The sequence below is a fragment of the Myotis nattereri genome (assembly GCF_964212035.1).
Source record: "Myotis nattereri genome assembly, chromosome: 13".
Lineage (NCBI taxonomy): Eukaryota > Metazoa > Chordata > Mammalia > Chiroptera > Vespertilionidae > Myotis > Myotis nattereri.
Genome location: NC_138088.1, coordinates 34,122,477 through 34,149,180, shown reverse-complemented (window position 1 = coordinate 34,149,180; position 26,704 = coordinate 34,122,477). Strand labels below are relative to the sequence as shown.

Sequence of the window (26,704 nt, the reverse complement as noted above, 5' to 3'; positions counted from 1 at the left end):
GCCCGCCGCCCTGGCATGGCCCCCTGGAGGGCTGAGCATTTTCCCCGTTGGAGCTCGGGTTGGGTTCACCGCGTCCAACTCGAGCTCGGTCCTCCGGCCACCGCGCCCCGCCCCCTCCGGGCCGCGGTGAAAACGCGAACGGGCGAGCCGCCCTGGGGCCGGGTCCCGCGCGCCCGGGGCTGGGCTGTGCGCGCCGGAGGCCGGGGCCGCTGGGCCGGAATGAGAAGTGCGCGGCGGTGGAAGCGGTAACCCCCGAGAGTGGGCGGGGCCGAGGAGCCCCAGGAGGGTTCACAAGGCGGTGGAGGGATACCCGGGCCGCGGCCGGAACTACTTTCAGGAGGCGGTCACGTGTGTGCCTAGTTGGGGAACTTTCCAAATTCCCACTCCCCTGTAATAGCCGGAGAGGCGAGCGGTTCGCTCCCTTCGCCCGCGGTGCGTCCGCCGGGTGCGGGCGGCGGGACCCCTGGGCCGCCCGGTTCGCGAGGGGAAAACTCGCCCGGGAGAGCCTCCCACCGGAGCTCCGCGGGGGCTGACGCCTGGGAAGCTGGTTACACAAGCACCCACATCCAAGCACGTGCCCCCGCCTCCCCGCGCCGCTGGCTGCCGCCGCTGCTTCTTGCAGACCTCGGGACGAGCGTTCCCAGGCTGCTCCCACCCTCCTAGCTCTGGATCGGCTCACAGTGCGCATTCCCTGCCGCGGGAGAGGGACTGTGCCCCGGGGGAATCTGCGTCTCTTCCTCGCTAGTGCCCTGCCCCTTAGGGCGAACCTTCCTGGTGCCGTGCTCGCGGGGCAGGAGGGGAACTTCTGCTGCTACTGGGATACCCCGATGTTGCAACAGACTTCCAGTCACTATCCCTGAGCTGGTGAGCGCGCCCCACCTACTGTAAACTCGGCGAGTGGCAAGTGGCTTATCTGGTCGGAGAACCTAGTCAATGGCCGTCAGCCCAGAACAAACCTGTCAAGTCTGCTTACAGCCCCATTAGTTGACCTATCCCTGTGAAAGGCTGAGAACTGGAGCGCTTTTACCGGGACCTTGATCGTCCGCCTTCTGCTTGGAGAAAATAGGCATCGGTCAACACCAATCTAGGAACGTCCTCCTTTTCTTTCTCCTGGGAAGTAGAACTCAAGACAGTCGGAGTCCAAAGATTGTGTTAAGATTTAGGCTGAGGGGCACTGGGAGAACAGAGATCAATGTGTATGTGTATTGCAGTAATTGGGAGTAGACGCCTAGGAAGGTCTGAAGAGGATTTATTCAGCATATGAGAAAGGAGATTGTGTATGAGCACATCATAGTTGCAGGCAGCCCCTGAAGACTAGAAACCTCAAGAGACCTACCTTAGAAGCCACAGGCCATTACCTAACTCCGAGACTACTAATTAAACCTTACAATGTTCTTAGCGATCTCTGAGTCTCCATAAATCCTGTAGTTTAAATACAACATCCTTTTATGATGGGTCTACAGGAATTAGCATCCTGCTGAACCTTCAATGCTGGTATTTCCTGGAAGCTGATTTTGTGCATGGTCCTGGTGGGCCTGGAGGAGACAAGGATCGTAAGTTGAAAGAAAATGGAGAGCAACCTGGAAAGAGTAGGAGAAAGGCCTACTCCTACTTTGGTTTCTAAAGATGAAAATCCTGTCCATGCAGCCTACTGTGAGCCAGAGACTTCTTTATTTCACAAATAACCAAGGACAAAGAGACCCTGGTTTCTAGATGTTCCACTAGATTTCACTGTAAGAACCTGAGCCGTGCTCAGTTGAATACCCACCACTGCTTGGTGGGCAAAGTGAAGATGAAGTTAAATGAAGGGAAGTGGATTGGGGAGGAGTAAAATTTTCCATGCCAGTTTCTCAGGATGCTGAGCTTGTCCCCAGAGACCCTGGAGCCTACTTGTTGTGAGGATTACTTTTCCAGCATCTAAGAAGTTCTGAAATCCACACCTGGGAAGAAAATGGGTTCATTTCTGCCATGGGTTCCTTAGGCTTGAGGAGAGAGGATTCTTTTCAATCCCCACCAGTTATTCTGGTGCAGAGAGGGTGTGCATCATCAGCACTAAAGTGTGGGAATATGAGACTGGCCCTCAAGCACTTACACCAGCTAAGGGAGAAAATGGGAAGTAGTTATGCTGCTACTCTAAGCATTGGGTCTCTCTACTTTTCTCTAGGGATGAATGAAAGGATCACCAATGTTGGCAGATATTTGGTCAGCCTGACAGCAATATCAGGTAGTTATTAGAAGTTGCTGAATAAAAACCTCCTCCCCTTCCCAGTTAAGCAGATTCCTAAAGGATAATATTGATGTATCCTTTTTCAAATTTTCTTTTTCTTTTTTTTCTTCTACCCAATAAATCTCCTTACCCAAGTGGGAAGGCTAAAACCTCTATATAGCTGACCCTATCTATAAGGTACAGAAAGGTTTTTTTAAAAAATGATTTTTAAAATTCAATGGCAAATATCTGCTTGTTTGTACCTTATGTTAATTTCCTGGTTTTGATAATTAGTCTGTGGCTCTGTAATTTATTAAGATTAGGCCAGCTGGGTGAAGAATATACATCAACTCTGGATCATTTTTGCAAGTTTTTTGCAAGTCTAAAATTGTTTCAAAATAAAAATTTTAAAAGCTAATTTAATGGTGTGGGTTTTTTTACATTAAGAGTTCCCTCATCACCTTTCCAACCGATGCCCCAGTCCCATAGCCTGTATCACATTTTAGATTTTTGTTATGCCGGCACCCAACTTTCACACATCAGTTTCTGTTATCTACTGTGTGTAACACACTACCCCAAAATGTAGCAGCTTAGAAGAGCAACAGCCATTTCCTTGCTCACCATTCTATAATACAGATAGGACACAGTAGTGACAGCTTATCTCTGCTTCATGTAGTGTTGGTTGGGGTTGGCTTGACTTGGGCTGGAGGACTCGACATGACCTCAGTCACATGGCTAGTGCCACAGCTAGAATGATGGGGTTACCTAAGAGCTGGCTAAACCTATCTTCTTCTTTAGTCTCTTTTCCTCCAGAAGTGCATCACCCCTATCAGGCCTTTCTCTTCAGCAAGGTAGCCAAACCTCTTTACATGATTATTATCTTCCAAGAGACCAAAAACTAGTCTCCAGGTCTAGGCCCAGAACTGTAATAGCATCATTTTTGCCTCATTCTATTGACCAATCCAAACAACAGAGTCTGTCAAGATTCCAGGGAGGAAAAACAGGCTTCATCTCTTGGGAGGAGCATGTAGCAAGATGGAGGATTTACTGCTGGTCATCTACCACAACGACTGTAGTCCTTTCCCCTATCAATGACTATTCAAACATAATTTTCCCATGGTCAATTCAGCCCAGAGTCTCTAGCATTTAAGGATCATCATTATCAGTTGACAACTTGATTGGCAGTAGAAAGCTTTCAGTTTATTATTTATTGTTTCTTAATCCTGTAATTTTTTCATTTGCTCACTCATCTATTTTACATGTATAATTCTACCTAGGTTAGTATATGTCACAAAAGGCTTCATTAAAATAGTGAAATAAAACAACAGTGAGAATACATACGTGTGTATACGATATGTGTTTGCATAAATACATGGGAAATATCTGGAAGAATAAATAAGAGAGAAGATAGCATGGGTTACCTCAGGATGGGAAGGAAGGGCTTCAGAAAGAGAAATTTCTCTTCTCATATGTTGCTTTCTGTATGGTTTGAAAGTTCTCTACTATGATCACTTATTATTTTCTTAAGATAAAAAACTGATTTCGTCCAGTAGAATCAATGCAAAAAACAAATAAATGACAATTATCAAAAGAATATCAAGTAAACCAGGATGAGAGCTCAACTCTTATACCATTATTAAATAAATGAGCACACTAAGGAATTTCCAGCATTTAAGGCTAAAGGTCTGCTTGGTGTCTCCTGCACCACAGAATTATACTAGGGCAGCCGTGGGCAAACTATGGCCCGTGGGCTGGATCCAGCCCGTTTGAAATGACTAAAACTAAAAAAAAAAAAAGACCGTACCCTTTTGTGTAATGATGTTTACTTTGAATTTATATTAGTTCACACAAACACTCCATCCATGCTTTTGTTCTGGCCCTCCGGTCCAGTTTAAGCACCCATTGTGGCCCTGGAGTCAAAAAGTTTGCCCACCCCTGTACTAGGGGCTCAGTGCACGAATTCATGCACCTTAAAAGGAACTGTGGGCGGTGAGGCTGGGGTGGGCACAGGGGTGGGTCTCAGCCCATCCTCCATGCCCCTGCCCGGCCCCTCCCGCCACGGCCGGCCCCCCTGGTCTCTTGTCTGCCTGCAGCCCTGCTGCTGCTGCCGCTCCCACGCACTGATGGCACAGAGAGATTGGGGCCAGCGCCAGCAGTAGGTGCGAGTGGGGCCGGCACTGTCAATGCGTGCAAGCGGCAGCTGCTGCCCCTATCGCCCCTCACGAGCAGGGGGAGGTGGAAAAGCCCTCAGGGGCGATTAAGCTGGCAGCCACTTGCACCCTCTGACAGTGCCGAGCGATCGGAACCGGCACAGGGCGCCGGCAGCAGGCACCGGCAGCGGGCACTGGCAGCGGGTGCGAGTGGCAGCTCCAGCACGGGCTGTGGATGCAAGTGGGGCTGGCGCCAGCAGTGGGTGCAAATGCCAGACGGGACCACGGTATGCAGGAGCAAGGAATTTTTAGTAACCACCAGAAGATCAACCCGATGACAGCGACTGGTTCCCCGCCTTGGTCTGGCCGCCCCCACTCACCTGCTCCACCATCCCACCATGGCCGATGCCCGCCATGTTCCACGTGCACCCCCTGGTGGTCAGCGTATGTCGAGATCGGTTGTTTGGCCATTCGGTCTATTTGCATATTAGCCTTTAATTATATAGGATAAGACTATCTGCCCTAAATTCCAGTTAGTAGAGATGCTGAGTAGTAGACAGGTTGTATCTTACCCTGAGTACCCTCTCCCCCTAAATCAACTGTCTCCACTAGATCTACTCTTCACTCTTTGTAGTATTTAAAGAAAGTTTCCTCCAGAAATAATCATATAGGGCCACACATTACCACCACCATTCAGGGCAATGGCAGACTACTTTATGATCCAAGAAACCGCAAAGATCCTTTAGCTCACTAATCCCTTTTTACAAGCGAAGAAACTGAAGCCCAAAGGGTTTACATGTTTAGATTACATGGCTACTCAGTAAGGGATTCTGGATTGGAGCCTGGGAAGTTCCCTGACATCTCTTCAGTGAATAAAGTTGGGAAGAAAACATTACTTTTATAGAAACCTAAATAAGTTAGAGAAAAAAATGACTAGAGGTGGCTTTTAATGGCATTTTCAAGACTTGACAGGGGTGATTGAAGAGAACAAGAAGACTGACTAAGTTAGAGACAATAAATAGGGAGTAGGGAAAGCCAGGGACAAGTAAACAACACATTTACTGGTGTTTACACTCTGCCTTTAACTGTCCTGAAATTAGCCTCAAGGATCAAAAATGAAAACATAAATTGCTGCATGTTGCAAATTTCTCCTCCTCAGTTCCTATGATCATTTGGAGAATATCTTCCAAACCAGGATGTAAAGGAGTTAGCCACTGTATGTGGACTGAAAAAAAGAGAAGGGACCATATTCTTTTGAAAAGAAGGGAGCACCAAAGCCACTGGGAATGGAGGGGAACACTGCCACCTGCTGCAGAGTTGAAGTCAATAAACATGGTGCCGCGCAGATAAAGCATCTTCAGCAAAATCAGTTCATCTATTTGCAGTGGAAGCAGGTCAGTGCCGAAAATTTAATTCTAGGATCCTTCAGGCCAATCTGTGCTGGAGAAAGGTTAATTTGTTTCCGGTATGGGGGCAGGGGAGAGGGGCGGGAGTGGGTATAGGCCCGCATCCCTGCTTCCCTTTCTTACACGAATAGTTTGTGCCTATTGGCTCTGAATTTTTTCCCAAAACCTAAATCTCAAAATAATAAAATATAATTGGCTAACACTAGAGAAAAGTGATATGAAAAAGAAGAAGCAGAGAAGTTTACAGAGAAGTTTATTCTTGTAATACATGCAGGTGCTTTAAAATTCCCAGGGGCTCACCACCACCGGTCCCCAGATTAATGACTTTTTTTCTTTTTTCTTTTCCTCTTTCCATTTCTTCCTCTTCTATTCATTTACAAATATACATACAAACAAAGGACAACTGCAAGAGAGGGCTAGGAGAAAGTTGCTAATCCTTTGTCTAAAACCTGTCTTCCCCCCTCTACTAAGGTTTGAAGGTTTGTACCCCCTGCTTCCCCCAATTCTTATGTTGAAACTTAACCCTCAAGGTGATGATATTTGGAGATGGGGCCTTTAGGAGGTGATTAAATCATGGGGCAGAGCCCTCAGGAATGGGATTAGCACCCCTTCCCCCACCCCATAGGAGGCCCTCACTAGACACAGAAACTGTTGATGCAAGCACCTTGATCTCAGATTTTAGCCTCCAAACTCGTGAGAAATAAGATCCAGTAGTTTAATGCCACCCATGGTATTTTGTGATAGCGACCAGAATAAACAAAGACATTTCTGTTCTACCCATCCTACTACTTACGTTTCTCCTGTCCTCTTTCTTGCCATTTTCTTTCTTCCTATTTCCATTTTCCTCCTCTTCACCTCCGTGTTTAAAGATTCTCCTTATTAATATAGAAGAAAGTGATATAGCTGGCAGGGCAGGTGGGAAGGTGACTTTTACAGGACAGCCAGGTTACACAGCTTCAAGGGCCAAAGCACACATCGTATGTGATGCTGTTATTTCATGCTTTTTTATTTTTCAATCACATTAATGTAGCATCTTTAACTTATACTTAATTTTTAAAAACCTAACCTTAGTGTCCCAATGGTGGGCCACAATTTAATTCTATGATTCCACTTAATACAATAAAGCAGTTCTAGACCCTGCCCAGTTATAAGTTTCTTATTAACAATGTTTTAGGATTAAAAAATAAGTTAGAAAGACACTCTCCTTGTGATTTAGATTTTCTGTCTTGTAGGAACATCAGAAAGAATACCACAGGTCCAGCTGGTGTGGCTCAGTGGTTAAGCACTGACCTATGAACCAGGAGGTCATGGTTCGATTCCCAGTCAGGGCACATGCCCAGGTTGCGGGTTCTATCCCCAGTGTAGGGTGTGCAGGAGGCAGCCAATCAATGATTCTCTCTCATCATTGATGTTTCTATCTCTCTCTCCCTCTCTGAAATCAATAAAAATATTTTTAAAAGAAAGAAAGACAGAAAGAAAAGGAAGGAAGGAAGGAAGAAAACCACAGAAAAACCTAAACTGTCAGACCTAGGTTAGAAATGTTATCTTTTCTAAATACAATAGCTTGAGTTTTCTTTTATGGATGTTTGCTACTTAATTTTGCTTAAATGTTTTTCATTTCTTACAAGATATACCAGTTTTATATTACAGGAAACGCTAGAGGAAAAGGATGTCTATAAACAAAGATGATGGTACTTAAAAATTAATTTGGGAATATGTCAAATTTTTAACATAAATTTCATGAAGCCAGAGAACTGGAAGAAAGCTAATAGCTATAAACAGTATCCTTTCTAAAGGGGAAAAAAAAACCCTACCTCATTGACCCAGCTCTAAGCCATAAATAATCTGATATAAAATTTATTTTCTGGACATAGTACCTTTGTCCTGGCTGCCTCCCAGTGTGCAATCCCAGGCCATTCATTGGCTGCTATAGCTCATAGGACCACTCTTTTCCTGTATCACCTGTTGAAACAAGTAAGAGTGTTATTGATGGAAGTGGAGTTCTTGGGGTCCCATGAGGAAAAGAGTTTCCTAAAGCTCCAATGGGAAGATGGGGTTCCTTGGAAAGCTTTATTGATGATGTAAAATTAAGAGGGGTTCCCCTCCAAGATCCCATCTCTGCCTGTGTTGCCATGGAAGAAGTCCAATCTTGTCTTCAGCAGGGGTAGAATTCAAGGCCATTGCCCATAATTTCTGCTTCATATTAAAATATAGTCCAGTCTAGCATCCTGTGTGTGATGTCTGCATGGATATGTAGAGAGAACAAGCAAATGCATGGGTGTGTGCTGGTCACAAAGCAAGAGAGGAGCAAGAGAACGAGAGAGAGTAAACTCTTCATCTGGGGATTTTAACTTTCCAAGATTTCAGGAATTTCTGATGAGGTCTAGCCCCTAGCCTATCCATTGTTCTCCAGGAGAGGCTGACAGACAAGCACCTTCCCTAGTCACCCGGACTTCACTGCATATGTGCCCATCTCCCCCTTTGTTCGATCCCTTCCCCCAGTGATCGGCAGAGAATGGACCTGTGGTTCCCTGGGGAGCATGAAGATGTAGCTTCCTGGTGAAGCTGCCAGATGACCACGCTTGTAATGTCTGGCCTCCTCGTTGCGCTCTCCCTATATTAATATTAACTAGCTAATTATGACTACAGGAGGAAGACTGTTATTAAGATGTGTCTTATTATTAATGTATTCTTATGGACTTACTGTCAGATACTAGATTTTATTATTAAGTCTTTATAATGATTTTAAAAATAACTTGTAACTGTAAAATAGGATTGTCTATGCTTCAAATCTTGTTTATTTCATAATGTTCAGGCATTCGTCCTATTCACGTTAATTTTTCCTTATTTAAATTTAGCATATTAAACCTTCTCAGTCTCTCAAGGAGAATTCTCCTGCCTGAGAATGACCATTATTCTATTTCTGACATGTATTGTCCTTTTCAACTACATCCAGAAATTTGCAAACCAGATAATTTTTGCCCTAAGAGTAAACTACCTTAGTATTTTACTTACCTTAGTAGCTGACTTGGCTTGGGCTTGCTATCAAAATCTAGGTCAAGCAATCCTGACTCCTAGTTTTCTCAAACTGAACAAACTACTTCTAATAACCTTCTCCACTAGACATCTGTTTATTTTACAATTAACAGAGGTTTTAAGAGGCCTTACAGGCATTTTTGCTTCAGGACACAGAATGCAAATCAAGTACAGTGCTGTCTTTATGCCGCCTTGGTTGATGTACACTAAGGATACCCTTTAAGGAAAGAAAGTCATGAATGAAAATACTTCCTGAGATTGTCACAAAGTAAATTATAGAAATAAATTAAGTATATCTTAGAACTCTCGTGGGTTACTCATTGGTCACCAATTATTTAAAGAAAGTGACCATGATCTTTTCCCAAAGTTAGAAACCTCCTATGATTCACATAGACAGACATTCAGAGGGACTTCTCCTGAGTCCTTGAAAGATACAGCAACGTCATCAGTGATGTTGGTTCCATGAAAGAGGCACATAGCTTAGGAGACTCAACACTAGCAATTCTTCTACTTGAATATGAACCTGAGTAGCGGTCATCAAACTTGAGAACTGAGGAACTCAAGAGATTGTTAAGGAGATCAATTCTAGGCCTTTAACTTCTATTCATACTCCCTCCTAAATCTGATTTACCCGAGAACCAGTGTAGTTGAGTGGCTTTCATGGTTCCTAATCCCCACCTTCTCTTCCTCCCACTTTAAAAGAGAAAGGTGTAGGTCTCTCCTTCTGAATGCTAAAACAATTTACTTCCCCAAAGTGTAAAAACCTGCAAGGAGCTAAAGAGACAATCTGAAATAGTGATGTTAATGTTGAAAAGCTGAGTGATACTACTGAGTAACAATCCCTTTTGAAAGTTAGATTGTTTAACATTACTAGTTTTCTAGTAAATTGAGGGAAAGCCTATTCAAATGGTCCACTAATAAATCATTGAAATGAGATCACTAAGTGTTGTATAGCATATATTTTGGAAAGCTTTCAACTGAATAAATGACATCACTAAAACAATTCCTTTCAATTGTCATCTACTTACTTCTGTAAATAATATTCCTCAGTGTTTACAATATAAAGCAAAAACTAAGGATAAACGGATGCTGAACCTACCTCCTAGAAATAAATAAAATTCATTTATGATATACAAACCAATTTCTTAAAAGCTCCATTGATATTTTCATGTTAAATGTTTGTCAATATTTTAAAATATTTAACTGATTAATTATGAACTAGGAATAATTGATGATAACTCTATTCAGAAGAATTGTTAACAGTAGTATGGTCTAAGGCAGTGGTTCTCAACCTTCCTAATGCCGTGACCCTTTAATACAGTTCGTCATGTTGTGGTGACCCCCAACCATAAAATTATTTTCGTTGCTACTTCATAACTATAATTTTGCTACTGTTATGAATCATAATGTAAATATCTGATGCAGGATGTATTTTCATTGTTACAAATTGAACATAATTAAAGCATAGTGATTAATCACAAAAACAATATGTAATTATATATGTCTTTTCTGATGGTTTTAGGCGACCCCTGTGAAAGGGTCATTCGACCCCCAAGGGGTCGCGACCCACAGGTTGAGAACCACTGGTCTAAGGGATTTTACATAATTTAATTTAAATTTCTATATAAAATTTGTTGCAGAAAAATATGATAGAATGATCGATCAGATATTCACACATAATGTATGTTACATTTAGATAAAAATTTGTGGCAGAAGTGTGAAGAAAATTCAAGTCCAAAGAAAAAAAGGGAGGGATGAAAATTTCTCACTGTAAGCGAAGAGCTTGCTGATGTTGTTAATATTTTGATGGATGATGGTGAGTCTCAAATCACTATGATATTTATATTCCATTGGATGCCTTTAAGAATTCTACTTTTAAATGTTAATGTTTACATTATAAGGAAATTACTTCCTTAATAACTACTTAAGTTTATGATTCAAAAGTTTTATTCTAATTCTAAAATGTGTGAGGAGGAAAGGGTCTTCCAAATTGTTTGCTAACAACAGAAGTTTAAAGACCCCTGTGCTAGTGGAACTTCCATACATGTGCATAAGAAAACATATATATGAATGTTCATGGCAACATTATTTTCAATAGCAAAAAGTTAGAAAGAACCTAAATGTCCATCAATATGATGTATAAAGAAAATGTAATATTTTCATGTGGTGGAATATTATATATCAGGTTGAAAGGAATAAATTAGGTCAATTTATCCACATGGAAATATCTCAAGATTTACCAGACCCTAGTTAGAAATCTCATCCTCAGAATTACAGTGAGTCCATCTTTCCCTCATATTGTATCCTCTCACAACAAAGAAACCAGTCCAGGAAGCAGGAAGTCCACAGGCTCTGTGACATCACCCATACCTTGGCCCTGAAGCAGAGAACTTTGAATGGGTGTGTAATATGATCATATCACAGTTATGATCATGAACACTCCACAGTTGTCTGAGGCATTTTAATGACTACCCTAGCTGGGAGTGGAGGGGAGATTAAAAAGGCCAAAGGACCAACGAGAAGAAAAAGATTTCCTCATTATCTTTTTGAAGTCTCTACTTATATAGAAAGAGCAATTAGGTATTTATTTACCTTTCTAGGAAGGATAGATAGAGGAAATAATCTAGCCAATATCCAATGCTGAGATAAGCAGAAAGTGACTCTTAGAAAGAAATTAAGTCTATGATAATAAAATCAGGATTCAGGAGTTTATTTCTATAGGAAAGCAAAATCCATAAAGCCCAGTAATGACAATTCAGTTCATTGCCCATACATATGAATTTCATTCTTCTCTTTCTGTTTAGAGAAATCTACTTAAATATTTGAATATTTTGAAGATTAAACCCTATTTTCTCACTGATCCCAATATAAAAATTAGTGATTAAAAAAAAAATGGAGAGGTAATAAGAGCAATGATGTTATCATTTCTGCAATTTTCCACCTCCAGGAATTTTCTCCCTAAGTTCCCAGTATTCTGCAAGGACTTTCCCAGAAGACTCATCCCATCTGTTCACCAGACATGTCCACACAGGTCCAAACCTCCCTGGTGAAGCAGCCTTCAGACAAGTACTTCCACCAAACTGGGAAAGGAAATGTTGTCGGATGGGTTGTATTCATTGACCCTCATAATGTGTATGTCAAAGGAGGATGCAGGGTGGTAGCCCTGGACATAAAATTAAACTGGATTGCTATCAATTGATAAATATTTCCAAGTTTTTGCTTCATTTAATACTTTCCTGTTACTCCATTCTTCTCTTCTGAGCACACGCTAAAGCATTTCTTGAGTTAATTTATAAGAAACAATCTGAATCACTTTTAACTTCTCTATATACTACTCCCCCACTGCCTTACCCTGAAAGAAAGGTACTTCACTACGTATATTCAAATCAGAAATTCCTAGAGAGGCTATTTAGCATGGAGGCTAAAAGCACCATTTCTGGAGCCAGATTGTCTGCTTTCAAATTTTGCTCTGCCACTTACCAATTGTGAGGTCTTTAGCAAGTTATTTCATCCTTTTGTATCGGAGCATCCCCACCTGTAAAATAAGGATAATAATAGTGCCTACCTCGTGGAGTTGTAATGGGGATTGAGGATTATGCTATTTAGAACAAGCCTGGCACACAGTAAACACTTTATAAGTACAAGTTAGCTGTTTTTGAATGCAGATACTAAATCTTATTCTATTTTTTTTTTCTTGTTACCATCTCTGACACCTTGCATATTGTTCGAAATATGGTAAGCTTTTAAGTAAATGCTGAATGAATGCCGAAGCACTATCAACAACTGCAAGATAGAAGAGGGTAGGAAAATAAGGATCTCCCAGTCCTTCAAGATGTCCCTAATAAACAGTACTTTTTGAATAATTTTATGGATATAATCTTATGTCATACCAGTGTTTCAGTTAAGCAGTTTAAAAGCTGCAATAGCCTCTGAGTCCCTCTAGACAAGACTTGGTAATGAAATGGTCCAATCACATTGACCTGCCTCATGTTTCTCTTAAGTCACATGTCCAACATTGTGACATGGGCAAGAATGCACACAACCTTCCTTTTCCACCTAGTCAAAGTTCTCTGAGGGGGCCACGTTCAGGAGATGTCACCTCCCCCATGGACTAGATAGCTTCCTGGATAATGTCCCCTGCAAATTAGAAGGATGCTAGTCCCAACTGAACTCTGCAAAGAGCAAATCAGTGCTGGCTTCTCAAGAACCAGCCTCATTCACCATTGTCAGAAGGTACAGTAACACTTGGGACCAAAACTTCATCTAGACTCTCTGAACAACTCCTAACTATATCTCAGTCTTCGCTTAGTGAAGCCACACACACTTCCCCCTGAAATTTCCTAGCGGTTAAAAACAAACAAAAAACCCTTTGTCCTTCTCACAGTGCCTAGCAGTTTTTACATATCAGATTAACATTCAGTTAAGTATTCATAAACTCAATGACTAAAAGACTACACAAGCTTTCAAACACATCCTTAAATATACAAAGATAACTTACCAGCTGGAAATAATACGATCCTTAGATAATATCATACATGTATTACATTACATTAACATGTCATGTTATATAATCCTTTTCTTTCTATACTTTGTTATGGGGTATTATCTGGAAAGACTTTAATCACAATTTCCATCTTTTGTTTCCCCCCAAAAAAAATCAAAAGAGGAAATGTCAGACTTAGTTCATATTCTGTGCCCTGAAGTGGGGGTTGGAGAGGTTAGGGGTGGAGCTGGAAGAGTAAAGGGGGAGAGGGAGTTATAAGGCCTTTTTAATTACAAAGCAAAGACAGGAATGTACCTTTTCCTCAGTAGCACCATAAATAACCAAAATTCCCCAGAATGTGGACTCCTAATTTTAGATGAAGTGAACTTTTCTTTGTTAAACAGTTTTGATGGAATTATCATTTTCTAGTATTTCTCTTTTAATTTTCTCTAAGATGAAAATAACCAAATCACCACTGAGGTTTAATTTCACAAATTATTCTTATTAACTCTGGAACATATGATGCTTTAATGAAACTCTAGCGTGGGAGGGGAAATTACTTATTCTAGAATAAGTAACCTTTTGATTCCTAAGTGAGCCAAGCAGCATTAAGCCGTGCCTTCTGGCCAGCAGTAGCGGAGCTAGAGCACCGCTCTGAGGAGGACAATATGGGGAAGTGTCATAGAAAAGAATGAAGCAAGCACACTAGGAAAAGATGGGAGACTGTGGTCCATAAAGGGATCAGCAGCTTCTTGAAATCCTGCTCTATTGATTAACCGAAGCTCATAGATGTAAAAAAAAAAAAAAAAAAAGTAAAGAAGGGAAAAAGGGAATGGATGAGATGGAAAAGATTAGTGGGGGAAAAAGAGAAAAAGAAATCCATTTGGTTGAGAGCAATAGAGCATAACACAAAATTGCCTTAGGTAACAAAGCTCACTGATCTATTCTAGAGTCTTCAGCCCACTTGAGACAATAGCCTAGTTCTACCTTATTCCACTCCAATTATGAGAACTTGTCCTTTTTTTAAAGTTTCCAAGTACTTATTTATTGAAAGTATTAAAATATCTCACCTCTTAACTAAATCATTCAAATCATATATATAAATTATTACAAGAATGCCACTCAACTTATGTGGACACAAGCTATCATATTCTAATTATTCTAGAAAAGCTATTTTAAAAAAGCAGAATGACTGCATATATTTGGCTAATAAAATACCTTATACTTTAAAACTTTAAAAATTCATAACAAACAATTTTGCAACAGGATAATCAGAGCATACTTCATGGTGCTGCCATGGTAGGCTACGAAGTTAGCTTTAGGTAAAACTGCCGTACCCTTTCCTCGGCAACCTGGGCTTTTGATCTTTCAACATGTTTCTTTTGAAACAAAAACAGCTCCTTGAATTTGCTGACACCAATAGTATCCAGATCAATCAGGTTGATGTGGGAGAACCCAGAGAGCAGCAGGATCTTGGGGTGCTGAAAGCCGATGCCACTCAGGCCCACCACCAGCACCCAGCCTGGCCACAGTTTCAGCCAGCTCCCCACCAGAGCCATGGCAGGATGGCCTTCATTTTTGGTGGTCAAGAATTACTTGTTAATGGGGGGGGGGGGGGGGAAGAGGACACATTTGTAATACCTTAACTAATAATAAAAAAAAAAAAAAAAGAAAAAGAAAAGAATTACTTGTGGTTGTTTACTTTCACATATGAATTTATTTAAAACTATTATCTGCAAAAGATAAGCAAAGTCCTTTATTTTTCTTTTGGGCAATAGTATTTACTCAGCACTACTCCCCTTTCATATATATATATATATATATATATATATATATATATTGTTTGTTTGTAGATTTTTTTCCTTTAGTATATTTTTATTGATTTCAGAGAAGAAGGGAGAGGAAGAGAGCGATAAAAACATCAATGATGAGAATCACTGATCAGCTGTCTCCTGCATGCCCACACTGGGGATTGAGCCTGCAACCTGGGCATATGCCCTAACCAGAAATCGAACTGTGACCTACTGGTTCATAGGTTGATGTTCAACCACTGGGCCATGCCAGCTGGGCTCATTTCAGATATGTAGCATGCTGTAAGTGAAAGAAATACTAGACTGTGGGCTTCTAACCATGTGTTTTATGACGTAAGCCTCTCAAAGACAAAACAAAAATTTTAAATGGCCCAAATAGAAATTAGGTCACTTAGCCTTGAGATTTTTGCAGCGAAACATTAAGAAAATTTAGTCAAGGGGACCAAGACCCAAACAATCAATTAGTAAATTAATTCAAAACATAGACATATCAAAAGATATATTGGAGGTGTCATAACTAAACATAAAAAAAATTATTTGGATTACGAAAGCTACCAATCTGGTTTTGGGGGATTGTTTTTATTGTTGTTTTGGTTTGTGTATTCAGCTAGTATAATTGTTAATAAATCTTGTGGAAAATATATTCAGGTAGAACTATGGGGAAAAGTGGTGGTTGAATTGGGAATATGTAGAGTCATGAATTTTTTCATGACTATTTTGGCAATTGTCTTTGTCTATGCCATATAATACCATAGACTAGGTGGCTTAAACATCAGCAATTTATTTTCTCATAGTTTGTAAAGTGTGAAGTCCAAGATGAAGGTGCTGGCCTATTCTTGGTAAGAGCTCTCTTACTGGCTTCAGATGGCCACCTTCTCATTGTGTCCTCATGGGGCAAGAAGGGAAGTTGGGAGGGAGGGAGAGAGTGAGTGAGAGCTCTTGTGTCTCTCTCTCTCTCTCTTTTTAAAAAATATGTTTTTATTGATTTCAGAGAGAGGAAGGGAGAGATAGAAACATCAATGAGAGAGAATCATTGATCAGCTGCCTCTTGCACGCCCCCTACTGGGGATCGAGTCTGCAACCCTGGCATGTGCCCTGACTGGGAATCAAACCATGACCTCCTGGTTCATAGGCTGATGCTCAACCACTGAACCACACCGACTGGGCGCTGTGTCTCTTTTTATAAAGGCATTAATGCCACCACAAGGGCCCATCTTCATGACCTCATCTAACTCTAGTTACCTCCGAGAGGCTTCATTTCCAAATACCATCATATTAGAAGATAGGGCTTCAACATATGAATTTTGTCCATAATAACAACTAAGACATGACATATTATTCTAGTTCTAGGTAAGATGACAAAAGCACACTCTACCCTCTCTTTCTCATTGAATGTAACTATAAAACTTGAATGAAACACATGGAACAGCTACATGAGGACTCTGGAAGGTTAATAGTAGCAGGTGGACTAGGGAAGACAAAGACCAAAACACCACTGAATCAGCAGCGAGTTTTTTTTTCTGTGTGTGTTTTTTCCCACCAGCAACCCCTGGTCTAGACCAATGGTCGGCAAACTGCGGCTCTTTGGCCCCTTGAGTGTGGCTCATCCACAAAATACCATGTGTGGGCATGCATGTACAGTGTGATTGAAACTTCGTGGCCCATGCACAGAAGTCGGTATTTTGTGGAAGAGCCACACTCAAGGGGCCAAAGAGCCGCATGTGGCTCGTGAGCGGCAGTTTGCCGACCACTGGACTAAAGGTACCTTGAAACTCAGAATGGACACCAGGGCACAGACAGAGAAAGCTCCAAGAGAAGCCTTCCAGTTCTGGCTCAAGGAACAGGGAAAGCACCTCCTAATGCTCAGAGAGTATCAGGGAAATCTGATAGTTTTTGTTCTTTTCAGGAGAAAAGATGCCTGTGTCTCTCCTTACTCAATGTTGATTTGTTACTTCTCTGAGAGAGATTAGTTCCAAACTAACTAGGATAGCAATAGACAATGAAATTAACAGTAAGGTGGACTATGCAGAATAGAAATGGAGTTTCTTACTCCTGAATTTACTTCCCAGAGAGTGACATATAAAAAACAAAAAAAGGAGGTAAAATGTTTTTCTCTCTCTTTTTTTAAAAAATATATTTCTTTATTGATTTGAGAGAGGGAGAAGGAGAGAGATAGAAACATCAATGATGAGAGAGACTCATTGATCGGCTGCCTCCTGCACACCCCCTACTGGGGATCGAGCCCGAAACCCAGGCACGTGCCCTTGGCCGGAATCAAACCAGGGATCCTTCAGTCCACAGGCTGACGCTCTATCCACTGAGCCAAGACAGCTAGGGCAAAATGTTTTTTCTCTTAATAAAAACAGCAAATAATCACATTAGTACCTCCCCATTCTTCCTCTTTGGCTAACTCACAATTAAAACATGATACCTGAGAATCTATGTGAGTGTTTTTAGAATTTGTTACAGTAATCTCTCACCAACTGGGAGTAGTGTTAGTTATATTCCTGAAAAGTGCTATGTTACATAAAATCTTCATTGGCAAGTTCAAGGTTTCACAGAAAATAGGGAATTTACAAGAAAATAAAATAATAAAATTGCCAATTGAGCAGAAAAGAATCATTTCCCTCAGTTGTTCATTAGCTCATGTTCTGAAAGCCATGATCTGCTGTGGAAGATGGGGCTTATCTTATATTAACCACACTTCTTTTTGTAAAGTTCTTGATGCAGCCCTTTCTGTATTGGTAAATAATGCTTTCTTGCATTTGCTTTCTCATTGGTATCATTTTTGCAAACCTTGATACATTCTTAGTAGCCATTTGGTCTTTCCAGAAGAGAAGGTCATGGTTTTTCTAGGCCTGATCTCTTACTGGTACTCTATTTAGAATAGCAGACCTCTTCTACCATCTGACCATAAGATTTGGGTAGGGGTGAAGATGAGGGTAGGGATAACTGTACTTAAGTTCTTTGAGACCACAAATTTTTAAATTTAGGCGTATGAATATGAAGCCATATTGTGACAAAACTAAGATTGGCAAAATGATAGTTGACAAGGGATTATTACATATAAGTTCTTAGAAAGCTTTATACCTTTTTAATATTGTAACGTATACTCTGAAACCTAGAGTTCAAATTCAGCATTCATTTGTTGGATTCTAAAAGGAAGGGGAAAATCAAAAGTCCTCCCATGCTCAGGTCAGAAGGAACAAGACATAGAATCATGAAATTATGAAGATGGTCGAACTATCCCAACCTCAGAGGAGGAAACCCAAAAAGGCTACCTAACATGTGACAGTCACAGAGCCGGCCTTCTCAATTAGTACTATCTTAATTGAGAATTTCTCAAATACTGTCCTCAACTATTTTGACAGAGGCTGTTTGTTTGTCACCTACCTGGCACGCTATACTTGGCAACACTCTTCTGTGTTGGGTACAGAAACAGAATTTGGGGATGATCATTAAAATGGAGAGTCATGGACCCCACCTTCCTATGGAATGAGGAGGAAATGTTGTACACCAGTAGAGACTTCTAGTTTTCGTCTGTTGTTGGCCTATGAGTGTGAGTCCATGTGCTGGAAATCCTTATGATTCACTCAACTGAAGAAATATGCTTATTCACTCTCCTCTCCCACTTCCCTCAAAACAACAATAACAATAACAACACAAAACAAAACGATTACTATATTTCATGACTTTAGACACCATTCACTTAACTATTCCCTTTTACTTACAAAATTCCCAAGGAAAGGGTAGGAGAAGGCTCTTTGAGTGCTAACGTGCGAGGATAACATGATAATAAAGTATAGAAAGCCAGTTTATAGCACAAGTAGGAATGAATGATAGATAGATTGGACAGTGGAAGACGTAAAGCTGTCCAGCCAGAGGTTCAAGAACATCTAGATAGAATTCTAATGCTGCTTTTATCTGGTTAAGAATCATTAGCATCTCCAGCTTTTACAAAACACCCTAGGGCCGTGGTCGGCAAACTGCTGCTCGAGAGCCACATGCGGCTCTTTGGCCCCTTGAGTGTGGCTCTTCCTAAGCCTTAGGAGTACCCTAATTAAGTCAATAACAATGTACCTACCTATATAGTTTAAGTTTAAAAAATTTGGCTCTCAAAAGAAATTTCAATCCTTGTACTGTTGATATTTGGCTCTGTTGACTAATGAGTTTGCCGACGCTGCCCTAGGGAATGAACACACCTCAACCTCTTTTGTCTCCTTCTCTTTGCCATCCCCTTTTCTGAACCCTCTTTTACCTGAGAACTCAGAAGACATAAAGAAATGGGTGTGGAGCATGCCTCTGGCGCTGGGCCTTATGTGGCACTGAAGGCTCAGAATGGGTCTGCTATTTAAAGTTAATAAGCAGCAGGCTAGAAAGTGGAAAGGTTTGTGAAACTCTATCACACATACTATTGTGAAGTTGAATGGAACTTTGAGCACTGCCAACTTAGTATATTTGATTTGTTTCCTGCACCTCTGTAACTCAAGTTACTAGCTTTTCTTTTTCTTTTCTTTCTTTCTGCCTTTTCTTTTTTTTTTTTTCTAAATATATTTTATTGATTTTTTACAGAGAGGAAGGGAGAGAGATAGAGAGTTAGAAACATCGATGAGAGAGAAACATCGATCAGCTGCCTCCTGCACACCCCCTACTGGGGATGTGCCCACAACCCAGGTACATGCCCTTGACCAGAATCGAACCTGGGACCCCCTCAGTCCGCAGGCCGACGCTCTATCCACTGAGCCAAACCGGTTTCGGCGATATTTCATTCTTAAAGATCTAAAAACAGCAAGTTTTGCTCTTGCCTTTGCCTTGGAAACCTGTACTCAGTCTCGGACTAGGATATATCATTTCTTTTGCTCAGTAAAACTCCTTCAATGTTAGGAGCACTTCCACGAGTGGCACATAGTAAATATTTTTAAAAATATATTGTGTTCAGAGGAGAAACCAAGATGGTGGCATAGGTTAACACCGGAGATTGCTGCCTCAAACAACCAATTCAAGGGTACACATAAAAGACGGAACGGACATCATCCAGAACCACAGGAAGGCTGGCTGAGTGGAAATTCTACAACTAGGAGGAAAGAGAATATCATACCCAGACTCAGAGGAGGCGCAGTGCTGAAGTGAAATACTCAGGTTCGGAGTGCGCACGGAGCGGGCTGGCAGCGGAGGGCGCGGTTGTTGTTTTCAATCGGGAGGGAGTTTCAGACTCTGAGCTCCAGATCCGGGCGAGTCTCTAGGGACCCAGACTCAAACGGGAGAAGCGGGACTGTCTGGCTTTGGTCGGAACTCTTTCTCTCCGAGGTTTGCAGCGGTTTCTGGGACTCTGTGAGGCAGAGCCCCTAGGGACGGAACTGAGAGCAGCCATAACTGCTCAATCCAGCCTGCCCTGTAGATCCCCGGGGACCTGCCCCGCCCAAGCCCTGCACAGAGCCATTTGCCAGATAGCCTCAGGCAAACGCTAGATTAGCACCGCCCTAGAGATCCAGCACAGAAGCTCTCTCACTGCAGACACAGCTGACTCTCATAGCCAGTTAGCCTGGAGGTCAAATCACCCCCGGTATTGCCGACAACAATCAAAGCTTAACTACAACAAGACTGCGCACAAAGACCACTAGGGGGTGCGCCAAGAAAAGATAAAAAAATGCGGAGACAAAGAAACAGGACGCAAATGTCAGAAATGGAAGATATAGAGCTCAAAACCAGACTTTTAAGGTCTCTCAAGAACTGTCTAGAAGCTGCCGATAAACTTGGTAAGGCCCTCGAAAAGACTGGTGAGACCGCCGATAAGTGTAGTGAGATCCTCAAGAAATCTAATGAAACCCTCGATATTGTGATAAAGAACCAACTAGAAATTAAGCATACACTGACTGAAATAAAGAATATTGTACAGACACCAAACAGCAGACCAGAGGAGCGCAAGAATCAAGTCAAAGATTCGAAATGCGAAGAAGCAAAAAACACCCAACCGGAAAAGCAAAATGAAAAAAGAATCTGAAAATACGAAGATAGTGTAAGGAGCCTCTGGGACAGCTTCAAGTGTACCAACATCAGAATTATAGGGGTGCCAGAAGATGAGAGAGAGCAAGATATTGAAAACCTATTTGAAGAAATAATGACAGAAAACTTCCCCCACCTGGTGAAAGAAATAGACTTACAAGTCCAGGAAGCGCAGAGAACCCCAAACAAAAGGAATCCAAAGAGGACCACACAAAGACACATCATAATTAAAATGCCAAGAGCAAAAGACAAAGAGAAAATCCTAAAAGCAGCAAGAGAAAGAAACTCAGTTACCTACAAGGGAATACCCATACGACTGTCAGCTGATTTCTCAACAGAAACTTTGCAGGCCAGAAGGGAATGGCAAGAAATATTCAAAGTGATGAATACCAAGAACCTACAACCAAGATTACTTTATCCAGCAAAGCTATCATTCAGAATTGAAGGTCAGATAAAGAGCTTCACAGATAAGGAAAAGCTAAAGGAGTTCATCATCACCAAACCAGCATTATATGAAATGCTGAAAGGTATCCTTTAAGAAGAGGAAGAAGAAGAAAAAGGTAAAGATACAAATTATGAACAACAAACATGCATCTATCAACAAGTGAATCTAAGAATCAAGTGAACAAATAATCTGGTGATCATAATAGAATCAGGGACATAGAAAGGGAATGGACTGACTATTCTTGTGGGGGAAAGGGGTGTGGGAGATGCGGGAAGAGACTGGACAAAAATCGTGCACCTATGGATGAGGACAGTGGGTGGGGAGTGAGGGCGGAGGGTGGGGCGGGAACTGGGAGGAGGGGAGTTATGGGGGGAAAAAAGAGGAACAAATGTAATAATCTGAACAATAAAGATTTAATTAAAAAAAATAAAATTAAAAAATATATAGATATTGTGTTCAAATGAATTAAATCTTATATGAGGAATTGCAGTTCTGATGTTATGATAGTCATGTGTTGTCCCCACCATCACATGGAATCTATAGGAATGGGTCCTGAAAGACCCCATTAGATATGTCAGATTGGGGGGAGCCAATTAATTAAAATATTTGTTAAGCCCCTCCTATGTCCTAGGCATCATCTTTTCTCAAGAAGTTCACATCTGATAGGAGAATAGAGAAACTTAGACCCCAATTATAATTCTGTGAGATGAGTACTATGCCAATGCTAAGAAGAGTGAGTTATGGAAGCTAACAGAATGGACACAGATTTTAGTGTGCTTAGGAAATAAAGATCTCTAATTTTTATTGTACATTTTAGTTTTACTTATGCTTCAAGGTTACAGTCTATTCTGGTTACTAGAGAAACAGGGAGGAAACAGGTTTTCTGCAATCTTAATTTTTAAAATGTTAAGCACCAGCACACATCATTTTCCAAATACTTTCAAGGGCATTTTTCTAGAATCAGGTAAATGAGAGCAAGCAAGTGACCTACTTACAGTAAAAAATGCTCCAGGTAATAAAGGATGGGAAGCCAAGTGCATCCTGGAAACCACAGCATCTGGTCTTGTTTTATGCTTCATCTATCAATCTGCTGTTACAAGAATTGAGAATTAATTTTTCAACTCCAGTACTGTTTCTTCTATTTCAGCTGATGAATTTATATCATTGTTATTCTTACCCAATCTCTCCCATCCCATCTTCTCTCCCATTAAAAAAATAACAACAAAAACAAACCATTTGTGAAGGTCCCAAGCAAATCCTAGGGAGGTTATTCTTTATCTACTCCTTAAGACTTTCGATAAGCTACACTATAGTAAGGTTAGCAATTCCCTGTTTTGATCAATCCTGACTTTCCATAGATGTTATCATTTGAACAGTGTATTTTCAGAACTGTATTAAAGCTAAACAATAAAATGTTACAGATTTAAAATAAATATGTTCAAAAACTGTTTATTGCCCTCGCTGGCTTGGCTCAGTGGATAGAGCGTCAGCTTGCAGACTGAAGGGTCCCAGGTTCGATTCCAGCCAAGGGCACATGCCTGGGTTGCGGGCTTAATTCCCAGTAGGGGGCGTGCAGGAAGCAGCCAATTAATGACTCTCTCATCATTGATGTTTCTATCTCTCTCTCCCTCTCCCTTCCTCTCTGAAATCAATAAAGAAATATATTTTAAAAAAATGTTTATTGGTAGCATTAACTGTAAAAGATATACAATTGGCAGCAGTGCCTGAGAAAAGAATTATGTAGCAATGTAAGAGTGTAAATTAGAGCTATCCAGATGACATGAGAAAATTACATACATGCTCATTTGTACATAAGCATTTTAAATTATATGTAAAGTTTAAAAACATAAAAGCATGAAAAGTAGATTTACAACAGTATTTTCTTTGAACTTTGCTGTTGCATCTCTTCGCTCTCTGTGCTTTTTATAGAATGGAGCTATAATTCATCTTTCACTACTTTCAATCTGTTGAAATTTTAATTTTCCATTATTTTTGCCTTATTTCATCTTATTTCAATGGAAGCTTCAAGCATTTAACCTTGGTCTTTCTTAAAGCTTTCATGGCTTCAGGTACAGCTTCATATTCTTGCTTTACTTTCTTTCTCCTCCCATTCTATTCAATAACTTGTCAAAATACTAATTAAGGTTATTCTTTTCTGATGAAATATTTTAAAAAGAACCAAGGTTACCAAGTGACTATTATACTGGCATAATTACTGCTATATAATTTTATCTATTTGTTGCAGTTCTACTCTTTCTAAATCACTGTCGAGCCAATCAGTTCTAATGAGTAATGAATAGGGTCCAAAAATTTCAGATTTGTTTTTCCTTCCAGAGATTTTATTCCCATCATGAGTCTTCCATGCTTTGATTTCTAGATGTATCCCAGCTGGCTTGATGGTTTTAGCTGACCACATAGGCTTTGGAGCCTGGGGCAATAGAGATTTTTGTAAAAATACATCTGAAACCACTGACTAGGGGAGGATTATCCAAAGTGTAGTCCAAAACTATCTTTATCCAAATCATCTCAGGGGCTTATTCAAAATGTAAATCCGTAGGCCAGTGATGGCAAACCTTTTGAGCTCGGCGTGTCAGCATTTTGAAAAACCCTAACGTAACTCTGGTGCCGTGTCACATATAGAAATTTTTTGATATTTGAAACCATAGTAAAACAAAGATTTATATGTTTGATATTTATTTAATATATTTAAATGCCATTTAACAAAGAAAAATCAACCAAAAAAATGGGCCATCACTGCCCTGGGCCCAAACCTAGAGTAGTTAAATGGGAACCTTTAAGGCAAGGACCTGGAGATCTGCCTTTTTCCAAGTTGTCCAAGTCTGTATAGGTCCATGGTGAAATGTGAGAACCCCTAAATCTAAGGAATCCTTTCCCATTCGGGGTCCAGTGCATTGAATGACCTTGGCTACAGAGCAAACTAACCACACTCTCACCCAACTAAAAAAAGCAAAGAAGAATTTAGTTCTGTGGGGAAATGGGGGAGGGGGGGGAGGATCTTCCATAAACTGTTTTAAGAGGCATTAGTTTTTTTAAAAAAAAACAACTTTCTACAATAAATATAATAATTATTTTTAATATCTTGATTCTAACAATCACAGAGGGAAGGCTCAGAAAGTCTACAAAAAAAAATCTGTTGTTATAATTTCCTGATTAATATTACACCTAATGAATTATTTATTGAGCCCCTACTGTGGGCCAAATATGGTGTTTTGTGCTGCCAGTGATTATATAAAGCTATCCTGGGATGAAAAGCATATGCTCACTCTGTTCTATTCTAAAAGAACCTACTTGATTTAGTGATTGCTGAAAATGAACATATACGGTATGTGGAAAGGCAGTAATTTGATGTCTTTGGGCCTAGACCTAGGAGGCTTCCTAAGGATTTGCTAAATGAAAATTAGGTCCAAAAGGTATAGCTCTAGGCCCTTGGTTTATAACCAAGCCACTGAAAAAGGAATGAGAAGCAGCTTTTATTTGGGGACATGTAGACTATTTATGGTCAGTTTTGATTACTTAATCCAACAATTTCCTTTCCTATGTAACTATACCCCAGTATTAGGCAGATGCAATCATATTGGAAGTTCCAACTCATTCTAGAACTCATTTAGCATGTCCCTAGTAGGGTAACCTACCCCTCATGGTTTGCCTGAAACTTTTTCTGTTTTAGCATTGAAAGTCCAATGTCTCAGAAACCCCCTTAACGTCAAACAAACTGGGTAGGTTGGTCATGTGGTCCTTAGAGCAAGACAGGTTAAGGTTCTTAGTTGACCTAGTTTCACTCAGGGTATGATTAGCTTAGTGGGCCACAAAACATGTTCTTTCCTTCAGTAACTTCTACCTTTTAGCCCTGTCAAGGCATGTTCCCATGAGCATCCCAAGCAATGATTCAGATTGAGGATAATTTCAGGGGCCCAGATGAGAATATCTTCTAAGACTGACAGACAAACTGGCTTATATTTTTTTGTAAACATTGTTCGGATCTCCTAATCATTCTGTTTTCCTCAAAGTTCTATCTTCCTCTGTAAGTAATCAGTCTAGTAGTGCTCCAAACATAGTTTCATATTATAAAAATTTACACTATCATTGTAGACACCCATATAGACAAGAAGCCTGGATATAAAACATGAACCACTTACAATAAATTCCATTCTGATGGTCAGTGACTCCAATCAGTTTTTAAACTTTCACTCACCCACATGGCCGGCCAGTGTGCCTCTGTGGTTGAGCGTAGACCTATGGACCAGGAGGTCACTCTTCAATTTCCAGGTCAGAGCACATGGCTGAGTTGTGGGCCCATCTCCAGTAGAGGATGTGCAGGGGGCAGTCTATTAATGATTCTCTCTCATCATTGATGTTTCTCTCTCTCTCTCTCTCTCTCTCTCTCTCTCTCTCTCTCTCTTCCTATCTGAAATCAATAAAAATATACTTAAGAAAAATAAACGTCCACACATCCCTATCATTCCATCCTCTCCCTTTACAGCCTCACGATTTTGTCATTTCATTTTAACTCTTTCATCTAGATTTGAAAATTTAACTGGCATTACATTACTATCTCTAAGACAACATATAAGTGTAGGGTTTAAATTAGACAGATCTAAGTTCCAATGAAATTTTGCCCCTTTTTAGATACACAAACTTAGGAAAGTTTAAGTTTTAAAATTTGCTCATCTATAAAAAAGAAGAAACTGATGGCTATTTTAGAGGATTGGTTTCTGTTGTTGTTTTGTTTGGGGGGAGTTTAGATTCGGGATGAGAATACTGCCTGACACCTAGGGCTGTCATTCAATCAACTGTAGCTATTATCCTCATTACAGTATCACAAGCTTGTAACAATGGCAGCATTCACTAACTTCAACAGTCAGGCTGCAGAATTTTAGCCGTCCGAGAGGACGCCTAAAACAGAGGGGCACCAGCGGCCTTCCCTAGGAGGGTAGGGAGAGGAGCGGTCGGTCTCGCGGCCTCCGTCTGAACAAGTGATGCTTCTCATACCCGAGGGCAGTGTCTCCTGTCGTCTCGCCCCCTGGCAGTCTGTTGAGGAGGCTCTGGCTTTCAGGTCTGCTCCCTTGGGACCTCTGGGGTCACGTCTCTCATTCTGGAAAGGGGAAGGGGTGAAGAAAAAGGGAAGTCACCCAAATGCAAAACC

The 26,704-nt window shown here is 40.8% G+C and overlaps 1 long non-coding RNA gene across 1 annotated transcript; it reads right to left on the bottom strand.

The window, feature by feature from the left end:
* Positions 1 to 5,998: 5,998 nt before the first annotated feature.
* Positions 5,999 to 26,653, bottom strand: LOC308528605. The gene is made up of 5 exons (XR_013996714.1): positions 26,551 to 26,653; positions 22,536 to 22,627; positions 12,279 to 12,333; positions 7,640 to 7,724; positions 5,999 to 6,716 (listed from the first exon to the last, which is right to left on the bottom strand). It is a non-coding gene; the product is annotated as an uncharacterized lncRNA (long non-coding RNA).
* Between the last annotated feature and the right edge of the window lie 51 nt (positions 26,654 to 26,704).